The sequence below is a fragment of the Protopterus annectens genome, chromosome 17.part0, assembly GCF_019279795.1.
Source record: "Protopterus annectens isolate FY-2018-M chromosome 17.part0, PAN1.0, whole genome shotgun sequence".
Classification (NCBI taxonomy): domain Eukaryota; kingdom Metazoa; phylum Chordata; order Ceratodontiformes; family Protopteridae; genus Protopterus; species Protopterus annectens.
The window spans coordinates 316,635,531-316,655,674 of record NC_056751.1 but is presented as its reverse complement, the minus strand read 5'-3'; the positions used below and the strand labels follow the sequence as shown (position 1 = coordinate 316,655,674).

At 40.3% G+C, this 20,144-nt stretch overlaps 1 protein-coding gene across 2 annotated transcripts in view; it reads left to right on the top strand.

Annotated features, from left to right (window-relative positions):
- The window catches only part of GATD1 (glutamine amidotransferase class 1 domain containing 1), a 519,450-nt gene that overhangs the window by 218,875 nt on the left and 280,431 nt on the right, over positions 1 to 20,144 (top strand). The window lies entirely within an intron of this gene.

The following is a 20,144-nucleotide window of genomic DNA, read 5'->3' as shown; positions in this document are numbered from 1 at the left end:
AATGTTTACAGGAAATGGAAAACAAAAAATGTGCCCCCAGTTTAGAAGAAAATGCGCTATAAGATCAATGAAAGAAATAGACTACAGAAGGTCAATAAAACCCAAAAAGTCAGAAGTTTGATAAAACAAATGAATGCAGTAATTAGGACTGTTCATAGAGATCCATGGGATATGACACAAGTAAACAGGATATATTAATGTGCAGCTAAATTAATACCAGAAGAACACAGGGTAGTGAGGGAAAGGAAGGGGAGAAATTGAATACCATCATGGAAGTATCAAATAGAGAAAATTATAAAGCAATTAAGACAAGAAGTGTCAATGTCAGAAGAGTTAGAAGAGGGAACAGATCAACAAAAATACTTAGAAAGGTAGACGTGATAAAAACAATGCACAGTATTAGAACAGATCAGGATCTGTCATGCACTATCACAAATAAATTAAAAATCTCAGTGCAGGTGAAAAAACTTAGAAGATACACAGATAAATATAAAGCAAAAGTACAAAATAAGCAATTTATTAATGACCCCAAAAAGTTCTATAGAGAATTGGGAAACAAGGCAAAAGGAGTTGAAAGACCACCAAAAAAAAGAAGAAATAGATACATTTTGGAGAAGTGTTTAGTAAGATCCTGTGGAACACAACAAAGACGCTAAATGGATAGAAGTAGTAAAAGAAAGAATAAGAAGGTTAAAGGTACAGGATATGAAATGGCATGAAGCAACAGCCAGAGAGATTGAAATAAAGTTAAGAAAAGCCCAAGCAGAGATGCAGTACCTAGCTTCTGGTTAAAAGTATTAACATCTTTGCATGAAAGATTTAGCCATAAGTAAGAACTATTTATATGCGCACCCCAAACAGACACCAACCTGGCTAACAATAGGAAAAACAATGCTCCTACTTAAGAGTGAACCTGCAAGTTACCCTAAAAATTATAGACCAATAACTTGCCTTCCAATGACGTATAAACTATACACTGGATTTGATGCTGACAGAGTTTATAGTCATTTAGAAGAAAACTCAATTATGGCAATAGAACAAAAGGGCAATAAAAGAAAGCCATATGGAACAAAGGATCATTTGTTGTTAGTCATAGTGGAGAGCTGTAAAAGGGGGAAGAATCCAAGTATGGCATGGATTGACTACAAAAAAGCATTTGATGGTATCCCACATTCATGGATAAAAAAGTGCTTAAAAATGTGTGAGATACACCCTACACTGATTGACTTCATTACAGTGACCATGAAACAGTAGCAGACCACTTTGCAGTTAAGCCATAATAAAGGACAAATTATTATTCCAGGGATAAAAATTCAAAGGGGGATATGCCAGGGCAACTCTCTGTCACCGCTGCTATTTTGTCTTGCCCTTAACCCATTAAGCTGTCTACTTAACAGCTTAGGCCATGGCTGTAATTTGGCTCCTAGAAAACAACAAAGTGTAAAGACTTCTCATCTTCTCTTTGTCAATGATTTAAAACTGTATGGCTCATCAGATGAGGAACTGAAAGTACAACTGTAAGTTGTCAAAACCTTTTCAGATGATATAAGAATGTCATTTGGTCTTGATAAATGTGCAAAAGCAACCTTTAAAACAGGAAAACTGCAGCACCAACAAAACATCAGTTTGGGACATGAATGTGATATAAAAAAACTTGAGCAAGAGGTAGTGTATAAATACTTGGGAAATGATGAAGGATCAACAATAAAATATGAGCAAATGCAAATGAAAATACTTTAGAAGACTTAAATTAATCCTGAAAACAGCACTGACATCTAGGAACAAAATCTAAGCTGTAAATAAATTTGTTCCTGCTGTCCTAACTTACAGTTCTGGAGTGACTGACTGGCCCCAAAACGTATTGGATAGATGAAAACATGAAGGATGCTTCTTGCTCACCAAATGATTTATAAAAATCATTGCAGACCAAAATTATATATTCCTGTTCCGAAGGAGGTATGGGCCTCCTTGAAATTGATTACATGTATAGATCTGCAGTTGTGGTACTGCACACATATCTGCTGACCTCACAAGACCCAAATGTAGTGAAAGTTTTGAAACATGAGGAGAATAAATATAAGATGACTTCCCTGCTTAGTCTAGCAGAAGCATAGCATCAAGCAGGAATGGAAATAGAAACCACAAGTAGATAAAAATCAGGCAGCAACTGAATATGCCAAAAAACAAAAGAAAGAATATAAGGTGAAGGACCAGATGAGAAAGCACGAAATGTGGAAAATGCATAAATATAGTTACAAGTATAGAAAAAACTCTGGAAGAACCTCATGTTGATCAGGATCAAACACAGGAATGGTTAAGGAGAAGCAAATTCAAACCAAGAGATGAAAGGGTAATATTGGTGGCCCAAGATAGTGGGCTACGTACAAGTTGGTTTACAAAGTCCATTGAACATGTGGGAGAAATAGACAAATGTAGGTTTTGTAAAACAGAATTGGAAACAGACGCACACCTCGTTGCTGGTTGTGACATACTAAAGGCAGAAGGACTGTATACTGAAAGGCATAATAATGTGGCAAGACTTTTGCTATGGGGATTGTGCAAACATTATGGTTTGCTATGGGGATTGTGCAAACATTATGGTATTGAAGTGGCTGAAAAACACTGGAACATAAGCCACAAAGCATCATAGAAAATGATGAAGTTTATATCACATGGGATCATCCATTACCAACAGTTTAAAAGATAGATGTTAGAAAACTAGATATAGTGGTCCATGAAAAGAAGACAAAAGTAGCATTGATCATTGAAATCTCCACACCCAGTGACTACAGTGTCTTGCTTACAGAGAGACACAAAGTCATAAAATATCAGGATTTGCAGGCTGAAATGAGAGCAATGTGGAAGAAAGATACCCAGACAGTTCCAATAGCAGTAGGAGAAACGGGTCTTATAAAAAAGAATCTACAATCATACTTAGATATGTTACCAATACATGTAACTCTGCGAATTACAGAAGGAGTCTATACTGGGCACATTGCGGGTGCTGTGAAGAGCACTTCTGGCTGACATCAAAGATTGAAACAGTACTAATTTCATGAAATTTAGTCATACTCTGACTTAGGAATGGGGTCCATTCCTGTCATGGTATTAGAAACCCAAAAGATTTGGAGAAATTAAAAAAAACTGTGAATTAACCCATACGTCACTAGATGGGTAGCAGACTGGCTCACTGACAGAATGCATACTATCAAAGTCGGGGTTCCACCTCCACCAGTAGACCAGTTACCAATGGTGTACCACAGGGATCCGTGCTGGGCCCTCTACTATTTGAATCTACTTTTTGGACATCCAGGGAAAAGTAGATGGCCTGTAGCTTACCAAGTTCACAGATGACTGCAAACTAGATGCAATCGTTGAGTTCCTTAACAATGTTAACATATTACAAAAAGGGCTGACACAGACAAATGACTGGTGCCAGAGCAATGGACTAAATCTAAATGCAAAAAAAATGTGTCATCCCCTTTGGCAAAGACGTTGCCCCTGCAAATTACGTTATAGATAGTATCCTCTAATCTGAAACACAGTGGTGAAAGACTTGTGAACACAGGTTGATAGGAATCTAAACTTCAATCACCATATATCCACAGTGGTAAGGAAAGCCTTGTACATTGCCCTTACTTATGAGATAGATGTGCATTGCATCCAAGACTAAGAATCTTATAACTCCTTTATAATCGATCCTCATCAGACCACTAATTGAGTACAATATTCCCTTTTGCATGTACCTTACCAGACACCTGCAGCAACTAAAGAGATCACAGAGGTTTCTAACCAAGAAAATTCAGGGCCTCAAAAGCATGACCCACATGGAAAGACTGAAGGCCCTATCTCTGTACTCTGTATCCTACAGGCTGCTGAGAGGCAACCTGCGCCAGGCCTACAAGAGCGATCTGTGACCCTGCCAGAATGGAAATACTGCATGTCTGAAAATCATATAGGAAAAGGGTCACTTGCTCCAGGGATCTCAACCTAGCCTGTGACATATACAGAACATGTTCTAGAGACAGATATGTCTCCCAGAATTTGCTGCTCCTCTGGAATAAACTCCCACTTCATGTGAAGCAGAGCTTCTCAATCACCCTATTTAAACACAACCTTGACAGATGGGAGACAGTAAATTCACCCTGAGTGTGGCACCTATGTCCCTCATGGACAGGGCATTTGGTGATAATCATAGGTTCACTGTAATAACAATAACTGCCTAACAATGGGCAACTAGGGAACAAAGGTATTACATTGACTGGACTTGTAAAGGCCCTAGGGCAGTTAGCCTAGTAAGCTCCTATGAACCTATGAACTTTTAGTAATATGTTGCCTGGACCATCTCCTGGTTTGAAAACATGCTGAGCTTCTTATAGAAGCCTGAAATCAAGGAACACCTTTGTGGAAAACTTGTAAACTTTTTAAAATATCTTGCCAAGGGTGATAAGGATAGAAATAAGGAAGAATAGAAAGTTTTGTCTTTGTATACTTTTGAGCAGGGAATGTATATGTGAACCCCCTCCCCCCAAGTCAATGCTTGAGAATGCTGCTTATCTGAGAGAGGGTTAGTTATGTTAGTAATGTTAAGCGCTGAATTTAACCCTGTACAATTCAGTAATGCATCATCTGCTGTTGCAGACTATGGTTTTTAAATTTCATCAGCCGTTTGTGGACTTCCGAAAGGAGACTGCAAAATATGTATGGACAGTTTAGGGAAGATGTCTGATGGCTTTTCCCAGGAATTTATCATAGAGCTACAGGAGATGCAGAAACATAATCTTTTAGCACAGCTGAGTTTAGCTTCATGGACTGATACTGCATATTTTGCTAAGATGGTCCATTGAATTATTTATTTATTTATTATTCCTTTTTTAGGTGTTGGTGTTAAATGTTGAATGTTAGTGCTCTATTTTGCCAGGTTAGTCTTACCTGATGCTTGTTAAAGTTAAATTTGTTTCAGTTTTGACAACATTTGTAGGGTCATTGCTTGTCCTATTTGCAAGCCAGATTTTGACAATTATGAGACAGAATTACTTTAATGAGTTTTAGTGTGCTTGGACCGAATTGTGAAAATGTCATGGCATGATTAAGAAGGCAATAGCAATATTTTCCGGTATCTGTCCTACATCCTTCAGTCACAGGGTGGCAGTGTTGTGTTACTGTACTGGAGAAAAAAGTATTTGTATTGCACTAGAAGGCATTTCTAAGACTCCTCAAAGTGCAGAGCAGGTCACATATTTTTGAATTTACAGATACTTACATAGAGGAGGGTGTTGATGTATTACTGTTCTAAGTGCGCCCCCATTTTATCATGCTACACTAGTAGGTGAGGTAGGACAGCTCTCTCCTTAAGAATGGATCTATATTTTCTGTTGACATTTTGGTTTTGTTTTGTTTTGTAGTATGTCACTAGACCAATAAAATCTGAGAGATGCTGGAAGTAGCTTGGCGATGTAGCCTGCATTCTCCTTGTGTAATGCAAATACTTGTGTGTCTGTCTTTCTGTCTGATACTTTTGGACAATGAAAAATGTTTATCTTGACTCAGTCCATTCTTGTTACTTCTCTGATAACAGTATTTCTGTATATTCTCTGTTTTTACTTTTTTGCTATGATTCCCTGAGGACTGTGGTATGTACAACTGTACGTGTTTCCACAGTGTTTATGCCCAGGGTTTTTTACAGGCATCAGAATAATCATTTCTTTTTTAACTCTTTATGAAGAAGTGTTTCCTTATAGTACTCCATTCATTCTCTTTTGTCATCCCAGAATTGTACCCCTTGGCTGTAAACTTTACCTGCCAAGATATTCAGAGATTTCTGTTTTATTATCTCATTCTGTTCTTGTGGGTGCATACCTTTTGCTATAGCCAAATGTTAATAACAATGTTATACAATGATGGGTCGTTGTTATTCAAAATGTGCACACTGATTGGACAGACTAGCCAGTGTGCCTGTTGTAAATCGAGCATATACTACTAAAAAAAAAAAGTCCAGCTGCTCACTGCTGTCTAGATTTTTGCCTCATATTTTTGGTCTGTTCCTCAAAAATTTGTGGTTTTCTGACAAATCACTGAGGAGTGAAGTCACTAAATGACATGCATCTGAGTTTCAGACTTTGTATCCTTCTGACATTGCATGCTAACACAAATCCTGTTTTTCTAGTAGCTTTTTAAGTTTATAACACCAACATTTACAATCTGTCCTTTGTATCCTTCAGACAGTGCATGCTAACACAAATCTGGTTATTGTAGCAGCTTTCCAAGTTTGTAAGACCAACAACTAACCTCATAAATGACATTAATCATGTCAAAATCAACCTAACAGCCCGTAGAAAACCAACTGACCTCCTAATTCTCAACATTAACATCAAAAGCATTCTTAACAAAATTGATGAACTACACTCCCACCCTATCCTTCTATTCCCAAGATGTCATACTCCTTACTGAAACATGGCTGAAACCACATAACAAAGACAATGAAATAGTCCCACCAGGATACACCCTACTTAGAAAAGACTGCACTAACAATAGAGGTGGTGGTGTCACTATCCTTTTCAAAAATGGCCTTACCATTGACTTTTTTAACATAAACATCCCTACTTTCAACAATGCTGAAACCCTACTCGTAAAGGTAAAGCTTCACCCTCAAAAACAACTAAACATACTAGATTCATGCATCCCCCCCAGGGACAACATAAAGACATTAGAGTCCATAACCCAGTGGGCATCAGAATCCCTGTCCAATGAGTTGCTGCTGTTAGGTGATTTCAAAATAGACTTGGCTTCAATAAACTTACCCCTCCCCACTACTTATATAAACCTACACAGATTTACCCAGATCATCCAAACCCCAACTATGATTGACAAAGCCTCCAAAAAGATATCCATTTTAGATTAGATTCTCAGTAATTGCCCATCCATGTCACAGTACAGTGACACATTACCCAGTACCCTTAGTGACCATCTTCCTACATTTCTCGCAAGGCAACAAATCAAACCAATTAAAAACAGCCCCCTCAAACAAATACGCTAAGCTAAAAACGTCAGAGTAGAAGACCTACTACTAGCACTCAACCACTGCAACGTATCGCCCCTACGATACCCCCTCTCCCCTGACAAGGCAGTTGACTATTTTAACTCCACATTTCTAGACATACTTAACCAACTTGCCCATCTAAGAATTGTTCAGACAGAGTCTGACTTTGCACCATGGCTCACCAAGAGTACCTGACTCCTACTAGAACAAAGAGAGAAAGCATGGGATACCTAGCATTAAAACAAAACTAATGCTAATAGGCAAAGATTTCTTAAATTAAGAAATAAAGTAACAAAAAAAAAATTAGAACAGATAAAAAAAATACATTGATATACAAAAATTCTGGGTACCATATATAGTATTTAATACATTAATATACAAAAATTCTGGGTACCATATACAATATTCTCCAACTGGGCAAAACCAGTACCCCAACCCCAAACATCAACCCTTCTGCAAATAATATTGCAACACAGTTCAATGAATATTTCACCATTTCCATTTTAAAACTATCAACAAAGTTTGTCCCCGCATCCCTCCCACACTTAAACTCTACAAACCATCAAAACTGTTTCTCCTTCCAGTCAGTACAAACCAGTACAGTCCACAGATACCTGTCCAAACTAAAACCCACTACACTGGCCGCTGATAAACTCCCAGCAGAATATGTCTGGATTGCAGCCAAAACCCATCTCATACCCTATCTGTATACTAATAAACAGGTCAATCTCCGAGCAAAAAGTCCCAGTCCTCTGGAAAATCTCTCATATAATACCTCTGCACAAAGGAGGAAGCTAGACTGAATTATCAAACTACCACCCAATAGCCATCCTATACCCTCTCTCAAAAGTACTAGAGAAATGTATTCATTCCCAAATATTAAAATTCCTCCTCTCTCATAATTTTCTAGTGAAAACTCAACATGGTTTTTGACCTGGCCATAGCACCACCACTGCCATTATCAGTTTTACCAATCATGTTAATCAATGAAAGAAATGCAGGTAATCTGGTATCAACTGTCTTTGTTGGACCTCTCAAAAGCATTTGATACAGTCTCCCATAGCAAACTACTGCCTGCCCTTTCAGAACTGAAATTAAATAACTCTGCACTCTTATGGTTCAAATATTATCTTTCTAACAAACAACAAGCAGTTAAATGGCAGTACAACTTCTTCTACCCTCTTCTCCCAATCAACTTAGGAGTGCCTTAAGGATCCATTCTTGGTCCTTTGCTATTTACAGTATCTACAAATAACCTCCACAAATCCAACATTCATGCAAACTTAGTCCAGTACGCCGACGATTCTACCCTAATCTGCTCCACCCCCTCTCCACAACTTCTACAGAAAATAACCCAAGAATCCTTTCAGCAGTTGAAACCTGGCTAACTGATTCCCAGTTAATACTCAATCCCCCCAAAAAACACCTTATGCTGTTTCATCCCTTTAAAGTGATAAACCCATTCCCCCTTTCACTATCATTGCTTCTGACAACACCCACATCACACCAGTTGCACACACCAAACTACTAAGAGTTGTCATCGACCAAAACATAAAGTCTGACAAACACATAGCTCAAACTATAACTAAAGTGCACAAAACACTAGGCACACTCTACAGATGTAAAACCTGTTTAACTTCCAATAATAGAACTACCATAGCAAGGACCCATTTGCTCTTCACGTTACTTTATGCTTCTCCCATCCTAGTCAGCCTAAACAAGGCAAACTTAACAAACTATCCACGTTATCACAAGAGAGCTAAATTTGCTACTAACTCTTCCTACACCATTGCCTAGCCCTTCATAAACTGTCCTAGATGGAATTAATTAACTTACTTTCCCTAAATCAACTCACCCTTGGTACATCAAATTATTTATTGTCCCAACAAAACCCCAGCCCTGTATGGCCTAATCAATCAGTACAATAACAGCCGTCAGCTAAGATCTACCAATAAAGGGCTGGTTGAAGTATCCAAAAGTAGATATAGCTCAGGGGAGGCTCTGTACTCATGTACTGTTGCAAAAATGAACTCCCTTCCACCTGAAATTAGGACCAATAAAAACAATCCCAGTTTCAAAGCGCAATTAAAATCCCATCTCACAAGGTCCTTGGTCTGTAAATGTTATGGCCTGGGATGACTCCTGTAAAACCACTCCTGCCAAATTATCTCACTCAGTACAACTCCCATTAGGCAACCTTATGCATTCTCTTCACCACATTTCTATTGAAAGGGGCCTCTGAAACTTCAATTTACCATTGTTATAGAATTATACATTGTCTTTCAACTTAACAATGCCATAACGCTTCCTTCCTTGACTGACACTCTGAACTTGGCTGTCTGTAACTTGCATTATAGAGAGTGTAATTTCTTAGCCAGATTGTACAGAATATCCCGTGTCTTGTTTCTGTAACTTGTAGTAGAATATGACTCATGTACCTCATATTTGTAATCTATTGTATAAGAGGTGTCATGTTTATAGCCTATTTGTAATGAACACCATGTATCTTGTTTTTGCATTTTGTAGTAGACTGTTATGTATCAAAGACTGTGTGTCATGTATATGACTTATTGTAAGAACTTTTTTCCCTGGGCTTCAGCTGAAAATGGGCAGCCTCTGCCCATCGGACCACGAAGCTAAACAAAGGTAAAATAAATAAATTTACAATATGTCCCTATTTTGGGGCCTTTGTCACCTGTTATTTAAGGCTTTATCCACATTTCTTGAGCTAAGAGGTTGAGATTTATGTACAGAGGGCAGAGCAAATGCAAGAAAATCAGGTACATTCTTAAAAACTAAAGAAACAGAAACGTTCATGAATTTCCTTGTAGTTTTGTTGTATCTTGGCAGACTCTCATACCAAACCTTCTGGATTTTACAGTAAAAAAAAAAAACAGAGATTCTTTTTTTCTGCATTGCTTCTGTTGAACAGCACTGATGTACTGTGCAAGTATGGGAACATAAGTCCCATACGTATGCACAGTACATCAAGAAATGTGGAAGAAGATGAAACAACATGTAGGAACACTACAGTGCTGTTATACAAAGATATTATTTAAGAAAGGTAAGCAGTTTCTTTCTTAAATAGTGTCATTCTATAATAGCAATAACTGACTCGTGGGTATGGGTATATGAGGATTTTACCTGTGGTTGCCTTTGTTTAATCACTCAGACTTTGCCCTCATGATTAAACCACACTGGCCTTGGGTAAATCCTCATATACTCACACCCATGAGTTGGTTATTGCTTAAGTATACAATTGGCTCATTGGCTATATGTGAATAAATGGAAGACGTTTAGTGTATGTGTGAATATGGAGCGTGTATCACTGATAGGTAGATTTCTTCATTATTCTTGAAGCAACTTAATGGCAGTATTAACATTTTTGGTTCCATGTGATTATTATTGCAGCTGGTTTGGTTATGCTTGGTTAGTGAGAACACATTACATGCCATAGAAAGATAAAAAAAATGCAACTAGCTGATTCTGTTCATACTCTAAGCAGATGTATGATGTTCTTTAGGTGAACATCATAAGCTTTTAAGAAAGTTGGCATGCATGTGTAGGACTTTGCTGTTACTGCTCTAGTCAATATCTGAGGTATCTCAGAGATTGTTCCTGAAAGTATACAGGAAACACCTATGTGCTGTCACACTGGGAATTTACTTTTCCATTTGTATCCTCTCTCAAGTCAAATGACATAAAGTAATAGGAACATTTACTTGATCACTGCGATTTGAAACAGGATGTTTTATTTATTTTTGTATTGACATGCCAGTAGCTTTGACCCAGAGGCTGTAGTGGGTGCAATAAATATGTCGTCATTCTACAAAAAGTTCTGATTTCTATGCCTTTTTAGCCACAATGCTTCAAAAGTATCATTGGATAAAATATTACACTTTGTGTAAAAAGTTAAACAAGGATGCAAGTCAGACTACTGATAAAAAAGGATGAACATTAACAAAACAAATATTGAATTTAAATTACATACAGGTACACAGTTTTCAAACTTTACTGTGACTGCCTTTTCACTTTAATACTTTCAACAAACAGCTCATTCTCATGTTCTTGTTGTACAATTTGCAAATTATTTTGAATGCCATTATCTTTTTTTTTTACACATCTTTACAAAATGACTCTACTACAACTTCTACAGAAAAAATTTAAATGCAGGATGCTTCTTCATGTACTTATATCCATGGTTTCATCTAGTACACAAGTCTTGAATTTCAGCTGTGCCATATTTCCTGTGTATGTTATTTTGTCATTGTCACTTGGAAGTACGTGTTCAGGCTGCTAGGTAGCAAGACATTTCCCTGCAGTACATTTGGTTGGGAACACATAGCTAAAGTGAAATTTAGCTACAGAGACATATAGTTTGTTACAGATTCACTCTAGACACAGAGAAGCACACAGTGCCATGTTCACAGCTTCAGTAACTGAGTGCATGGGGACAGAAGGAATGTGTGTTACACTTGGTTCGTAGTACATGTTTAATTATCTAAAACATGTATAAGTGGGGTGACCTGAAGAGGGCTATGCACAAGAGATGCCCTCGTAATCTGACAGATTTGGAATGCTTTTACAAGGAAGAGTCAGTAAATATTGCCAAGTCAAGATGTGCCATGCTGATAGACTCCTACCCAAGAAGACTGAATGCTGTAATTAAATCAAAAGGTGCTCCAACAAAGTATTAGTTTAAGGGTGTGCACACTTATGCAACCAGCTTATCATACTTTTTTTATTTTTTATATTTTTCCCCTAACAGATTTGTTTGTTTTTCAATTGAATTGTACAGGTTATAGGTCACATTAAAGGTGGGCAAAGTTTTGAAATGATTTATTGTAGTCTCTTTTTATATCACAAAAACCTGGCATTTTAACAGGGGTGTGTACACTTTTTATATCCACTGTATGTAGCTCTGCAAGTGCTTCTTCACTTTTAACATCATGTCAACCTTTGAGGGGAAAATGGCTAGGCTTACAGTGGTCCACAAGGGCAGCTAGTCTAGTAATTACCTATCAACATATGTTGTGGTCAGGAGGTGAAAAATCCAGAAAAACAGTGGCTATGGTCTAGCCATCCTGAGGTCTATGTTTAGACTGGATACTGTAGAAGCTAGTGCACCACATGGCATGCAGCTTCCATAGCAAATTGACTAGAATTTAAGGATAAGGCCCGTGTCTTAAAGTAGGCTCCCCACATAGAACTGAGATGGGGCACTGGACTCCTTCTTTTTCAGTTATATGAAGATTCCGAAGCCCCAGAAGCTACTGATTAAGAAATAGGACAAAGACATTCTGTATGCTCTCCCTTATTCCAGCTCTCCACAGATGACCCTGTTTTGGTAAGGCCTTGAGTCTCATGGGGTCAAGTATGGACTTGCCTGTTGGTGTTGCTCCTTCCTCCCAGAAACCAGGAAATTAATATCTGGGGAACAAGGAAAAAAGTTATCCCTCTATGGACCTTGTGCTATATTGACAGACTGGAAACATCCTTATTCTGTTCCTGCAGTACCTAATGCAGTGAATGCCCACTGCATTTACCCTGGCTGAATGACTAGAGCCCCTTACAGGCATCCTGCAGCTAACTTCTTTATACTTTTTCCTCCTTTAGTCTACCATAGGTCCCAGAGCCCAAAACATTTTTCTACATTACTGCTAGAGACCAAGACTTTGGACTGGTATTGCAAAAATGTACTCACCTTCTGCTTTGAGTCTTGGGGCCCTCATCTGTCCACCTAATGCCATCCCACACTTTTAAACTGGGCCCAAGAAAATTGGCAGATCTTCCTGGGTCTGGACTCAAAGAACTATACCTTTATTAACAGATATATAAGACATGTTGGCTTGATAGACTTCTATTCCAGTGTATCCCTCATCTCTGCATTGCCCTCCTTGAGACTTTTGAATATGGGTTATTAACTTAGGCTTGTAATGGTCTATAGACCGATTGCCTGCTATTACCTAATGAATATATTGTGTGAACTTGTCTAAGTGATGAAATCCTATTTGTGGCTTCTAGGGTAGCTCTAATATAGCTCGCTGCATTTTAGTTCATACTATACCATGGCTGGAGTCATAGGCTGTAATATGCACCTTCAAAGATTGATGTAGCTGAGATTTTCCTCTTGCAAGGAGGAGCTTGGTAACAGCATTCTAGTTGCCTCATTTAAGAAAGGAGGTGCTCTATGACCAGCTGTCCTAAAGCCTAAATTCTATTACCTAATGAATATATTGTGTGAACTTGTCTAAGTGATGAAATCCTATTTGTGGCTTCTAGGGTAGGTCTAATATAGCTCGCTGCATTTTAGTTCATACTATACCATGGCTGGAGTTATAGGCTGTAGTATGCACCTTCAAAGATTGATGTAGCTGAGATTTTCCTCTTGCAAGGAGGAGCTTGGTAACAGCATTCTAGTTGCCTCATTTAAGAAAGGAGGTGCTCTATGACCAGCTGTCCTAAAGCCTGGTGGGAATCCTGTTATGGAAGAAGCAAGCCATTGGTCACATGGAGGGCCTTCACATTCCCTTTCTGCTTAACCTTTTCTTCCTTTTCCATACCCACCACATCCCAAAACAGTAAGTGTTCTCTTGGCCATAAGAGTAAGACCTTTAAGTGTCACAGGGTCTTGCCTTCTGTGTTGCCAGACAGATAACCTATGGATGATTACTCTGGAAGCATCTTGTGCATCAGTCATGGGTTTAGTCTGAGTGTTCCTGGTGAAGTGGGAGGTCTGCATTTTGCTTTGGCTTGGAAAAGAGCCTAGGCATTGTCTTCTCTAGCAGTGTCCTAAAGCTCATAGGTCTTCTCTCAGAAAGGCTGCACTGAGGAACCCTGTAGTCCCAGCTGAGCTGCAGGCACATGCTCAAATGGTACAATCAAAAGAAGTCATAATGGCTGTCCTTCCTTTGGAGCACAGTGGCGACTTTTAGTCTTGGCTTTTCCATGTTCTGCAAGGATCAGATGTTCTCTGGCACATTCTGAACTTGGATGACTTCATCTAGCAAATTACTGCGTCCTGTTCCAGATGGTGGGCATTTAGTTCTGTTACCTTTGCTTCCACAGAGTGCTTGGATGGTGTTGCTGGACATGATGGAATCTATCGGAGTCTGAGGTCAGTATTGCAGTGTTCTCTGTTTCACTGTGAATGAAGTTTACTGTGAAGTGTTACCTTTTGGGCTTTCATCGGTATCCATAGATTGTAGTGACTAAAGCCTTTCAGAAGAGCCTTCATGCGTTCCCCTAATTGGATGCTTGGCACTTGGTAGCCTCAGTCAAGGATACTCTGACGGCATCCAGTCCCTGGGATAGCCATTAGCTATTAGAATTCACTCTGATAACCTCTAAAGATTCCTTTAAAGCCAAAGAGCTGTATATCTCCAGCACTGGTCATTCCTGTTCTTGGAGATGGTGCAGAAAGTCATGTCCTTGGTGCATACATAGCTAGGTATCCTGAATGTTCTTCGTGTTTCACTGTTGCAGTCATTACATTTGGGTTATCTGCTTGCAGTAGCCCTCAGTCGGCCTGATTAACAAAGTCTTGGGTCCTGCGTCGGATGCTGTCCCTTCTTCCATGACGTCAGGTCATCAGGAGTATAAAACATGCAGCCGACACCATTACATCTCTCTTTCTTGCTGTGCCGTGCCTGAAGCAGAAGCAGTTCACAAGTGCCGGTCAGCCGACTCCTGAAATTTTCATTTTCGAGTTTCAGAACCGAAGTCTTCAACTAAAGCTAAGTACCCCGTTGGGGAAACTTTTTCTTGCTCCTTACCGATGTCAGTAAAAGTTAATAATTGCATTACTTGTGGAAAGCAAATACCTCACAAAGACTTTCATTCGTACTGTATTCCTTGCCTGGGCCCTGACCACGACATACCTTGCTGTCGGTTTTGTGCTTTATTTAATCAGCGCTCTATCCATCGTCGGTATATTTTTGCCTCTAAATATTTCGGTTCTCGGTTTAATTATCCAGAAATGTCATCAGTTAGCCATCTGACTACCGGGATTCCAAAAAAATGCAAAGATAAAGACAGAGATAGGCCGCCTAGGTCCAAAGCTGCTGACGACGCTTCTCCTAAGCCAGTCACCAGTTCGCTGGTACTCAGTGAGGTGCTTTCCCAGCCCCTGATACTTGCTATTTCTGATTCGCAGGCCTTTACTGAGACCCATTCAGAGTCCGGTATGCTGCAAGATGCTTCAGCTGTGGAACCTGCGGATGTCTCTACCTTGGATGGGTCCGGAGCCGCTGTGCAGGTACCGGCTTCTGAGGGTGTATTCAGGCCTACAGACTTGCATGTTAAACTGACACCTCCTTCTTCATTTAGGCCTAAATCTCGAACCATACGTAAAAAAACAATAACCAGACTGCATGCTCTGGCCTCTATGCCTAAAAGACAAACGATAAGAATGGCTGAAAATCTTATAACTTTAATCAGGGGAAGCCAACTTCCCCCTTCTAAGAGACCTAGGACTGAAGTTGTTGATGAATCGTCTGACCAGGATTCTGATTTTTCTGATTCTTCTGATGATCTGGATTTGCCCTTATCCACCTATGAGGATTCTGATGCAGAGGACTGTATTCCCTCTGCTTCCCCTCCAGAGGATTTTTCTTTTGGTGAAACCTTACATACTCTAAGGGAGCATTTCCACTGGGAAAGCCAGGATTTTTCTGATTCAAAAAAGAGGCTTAAGGATTTCTTACTTCTGCGTCAGCATAGGTCTTTAGCTATACCTCCTGTAGTAGACATTGTTGATGATGCCTTTTCGGAATCTAGTTTGGCCCCTGATTCTTTGCCTCCTGCTCCCAGAAAACTTGACAGATATTACAGGGTTCCTAATTCACACACGTGTCTTTTTAAAAATCCTATTGCGGATCCAGAGACTATTTCACAGGGACCCAAGGGCATTAAGGCTTCTACTACTAAAAATCCTACCCCTTCTTATAGAGACTCCAGGGCGCTGGATAGATGGGGTAAGAAGGTTTACACTTATGCAATTTTGGCCATTAAGGGCTTTAAACTGCCAATTTCATATGTTAAAGTATCGACAAAATGTTATTGGGTTGCTTAAACAGAAAATGATGTTGATTCTGAATGTGCTGAAAATAAAGAATTACAGGATTTAATGCATTCTGCTGAACAGGTTGGTAAACATACTTTGCAATGTGGATTTAATTCATTAGAGGCCTCTTGCAAGGCTGCTGTTACTGTGTCTGTGCTCAGAAGGCATGCTTGGCTTAAGGAGCAATCTTTGCCTGATCATGTTAAAGCTAAACTGTTGGATGCTCCCTTAAATCAGGACTGCCTGTTTGGCAACAAAGCTGAGGAAGTTCTTAAAAAGATGGAAGATTAAAGCTAAATCTGTGCAAACTGTTTAAAGATTTCTTGTAAGTTCATCCTCCTAGATTTAGTAGGCATTGGCCCTCTAAGAATTGGTCCTTTCCAGCCCCTTTCAGGTCTTCTCAAGCCAAACACAGACACAGCAGAAACCTCAGATTTCAGTCCCAGGGGACACACAAGACTAAGCAGTGGGGGTTTTCTGCACCCAAGTCTGAGAGTAGTAAGACTCCCCCCTATGGAAAACTGTCTCAATGACTTGTTTTTAAAACTTCCAAGCACTTCCCAACTAAATGTTCCTTTAGGAGGAATGACTGGTCTGCAGGCCAGAAACTGGGAACTCATTACCCAGGACAAATGGGTTTTAAATATAGTGTCCCAAGGATACAGATTTCACTTCCACACGTAACGTGTGGCCAGATCTACCACCAACTTAGTGGGCAGAGGCCCAAAATCAAGTTCTCTCTCTTAAGCACGGGGGCTATTCAGTTGGTACCAGAAGAGGAAAAGGGACAAGGTTTCTATTCGAGACTTTTCCTGGTACCCAGAAAAGGCAGTACATGGCATCCTATCCTGGACCTTTCTACTCTAAACACCTTTCTGATGATTCCAAAATTCAAGATGCTGACTCTTCACCTGCTGCTTCCTATGCTAGGCAAAGATGCATGGTTGGCAGCACTAGACGTAAAAGAAGCATACCTGCACATCCCTATCAGGGAGTCTTGCAGAAGATACCTACGCTTCAAAGCAGGCTACATCCACTGTCAGTTCTCTGCACTGCCCTTTGGCTTATCTACTGCGCCCAGGGTATTCACAAAGTGCCTAGCTCCAGTCATTGCATTTTGCAGGCAAAGAAATATTCAAATATACCCATACCTGGACGATTGTCTAATTCAGGCAGAAAGTCAGGACATACTTTTGAATCATCTGGCCTTTGTTCAAAGGGTGCTGACTTGTCTGGGGTACACCATAAATGAAAATAAATCACACCTGGTACCCTGTCAACAAATTATATTCCTGGGAGCAAGCTTGAATACAACTTCCCAGATGACTTTCCTCACGCCAGAGAAACGGATTCATTTGACATCCTACTTCAAACAAGTGGCCACAAAAACCCAGCTATCTGCAAGGCAAATACTGCAAGCCTTGGGGTTCATGGCTTCCTGTATTCTTCTAATTCCATATGCAAGGCTGCATATGAGGAAACTACAATGGTATCTCAAAAGCCTATGGTGTCAACATTCACAGGATCTAGAAGCAATGATTCCTATCATACCTTGCCTACGCCTAGAGTTCCTTTGGTGGGCAGAGGCCTGCCACCAAAATAGGGGACTAACATTCACACTACCCCTTGCTACCCAAACCTTAACAACAGACGCATCAGACTATGCATGGGGGGGGGCTCACCTGGCAGGGAAGGGCATTCAGGGCAAATGGAACCCAAGTCAAATGCACCTGCACATAAATCAAAAGGAAATGTTAGCTGTACAGAATGCTCTGACAGCCTTCAAGGACCACATTCTTCCAGGACAACTAATGGTGAAGACGGACAACACCACTGTCATGTGGTACAACATTCTTACCCCCTCTGCAGACTAGCCATGAACACAGCCTTGAGCTACCAAGTGATTCTACAAGCTCAGTTCCTGCCAGGAAAACTAAATACACTGGCAGATGGACTAAGCAGAAACCTCAGCGACCCACACGAGTGGAAACCGGAACCAAGGATTTTCAACATGTTGACAAGCAAGTGGGGGAGCCCAGATATAGACCTGTTTGCCACCCCCAGAACCATCAATTGGACAAATTATGCACAAGGATTCCCCACAAGCTAGCTTGGAAAGTGGATGCTCTATCCTTCAGCTGGAAAAAACTATCAGTTTATGCCTTTCTTCCTCTGCCTCTGCTCTCCAAGGTACTACCAAAGATCAAACAGGACAAGCCAAGGACAATTTTAATTGCACCAGACTGGCCACGCCAACACTGGTACCCCCTCTTGCGCAGTGTGTCACGCTTGGCCCCATGGCACCTGCCTTAGACTCCTTCCCTGTTGTCTCAGCAGGAGAACCAGATTCTGCACCCTCAGCTGCAAACCCTGAACCTAGCAGCCTGGCTAATTACCTAACCTCTCCTTTACCATCCCTCAGTAAATCAGTGATGGATATCATTTTAGAGGCAAGAAGGCCTAGTACTAGAAAATCTTATGCTGCAAAATAGAAAAGTGTTTGTGCCTGGAATCAATCTCAAGGGATGAGTGCAGCAGTGCCCAATTTACCTCAGATTCTACAATACTTGTCTGAGATCCTTCATAAGGGCTTGTCCTTTTCCACCATCAAAATTCATGCCTCAGCCATTTCAGCTCATTACAGCACAGATCCTCCCCTCTTCTCTCACCCACTGCTCAAGCAGTTTCTCAGAGGGGCCAAAAATGTAAGGCCACTCAGGAGCGCTCCAACTCCAGTCTGGGACCTTAATTTTGTCTTGGAGAAACTCACTCTTCCTCCTTTCGAGCCAGCTGCTACTGCAGATTTAAAATTCCTTTCCTGGAAAACAGCTTTCCTTTTAGCAATCACTTCTGCAAGAAAGGGTATCTGAATTACAGGCCCTTATGACAGTGGAGTCTTTCATCATCTTTCATGCAGACAGGGTGTCCCTCAGAACCAATCCCTCCTTCATGCCCAAGGTGATATCCAGTGTGGCTCTTAATCAGTCCATTCATTTGCGTACCTTTTTCCTAACCCACAGAACAAAGGGGAATAGATGACTGCACTCCTTAGATGTGCACAGACAACTTAGATTTTGCTTGGACAGGTCTAAACCTCAAAGGAAATCTGAACAACTGCTGGTGGCATTTGCTGCAGGGATAGAGGGGAAAGCTATATCAAAGCAAACCATTTCAAAATGGGTAGGCCACTGCATTCATTTCTGCTATAAGCACCATTCAACCAGGGCTGCATCTACCTCCACAGCCTTTCTCAGGGGCATTCCTACCAGGGACATCCTAGAAGCTGCCACCTGGAGTTCTGTATATACTTTCACCAAGCATGATCATTTGCCAATTTTCTCTAAGTCCAGAGCTGGCTTTGCCACTGCAGTCTTGCAGGGTCTTATAGCTGGTCCTAATTCTATTTAAATACCTCCTTCCAACCATACTTTGGGAATCTACCCAAATGTAATGACTGCAACAGTGAAACATGAAGAACATAGTACAGTTGTGTATACTTAAGATAAATGTAGATGTTTGAGTGTATTCACTGTTGCAGTCCTGGTTACCCTCCCTCCAGCCCCCTTTCTTCTTTTGGCTATACCTCTACTCTCCCTTACTATGCTCAAAATGCATTTTGGTGTATTTGCTTTTTTGTTGGAGGTATATCCTTGTAATTATAGATTTAATTGCTTCCCATTAGGGGGGCACCTGACATCTGGGGCAAGAAAAACTGATGTAATGGCTTCGGCTGCATGTTTTATACCCTTGACGTCATGGAAGAAGGGACAGCATCCGACGCAGGACCCAAGACTTTGTTAATCAGGCCGACAGAGGGCTACTACAAGCAGATAACCCAAATGTAATGACTGCAACAGTGAATACACTCGAACATCTGCATTTATGGTAAGTGTACACAACTGTACTTTCAGTCCCCACTATATCTTTTGGACTTGATGGGAACTACACTTTTTATGATATACCTGCTGTGCAGGGAGGAGATGCTCACCTGGCATTCTAATGTAGACATGGGTATCACTTTCTGAAGAGTTCACTTCCAGG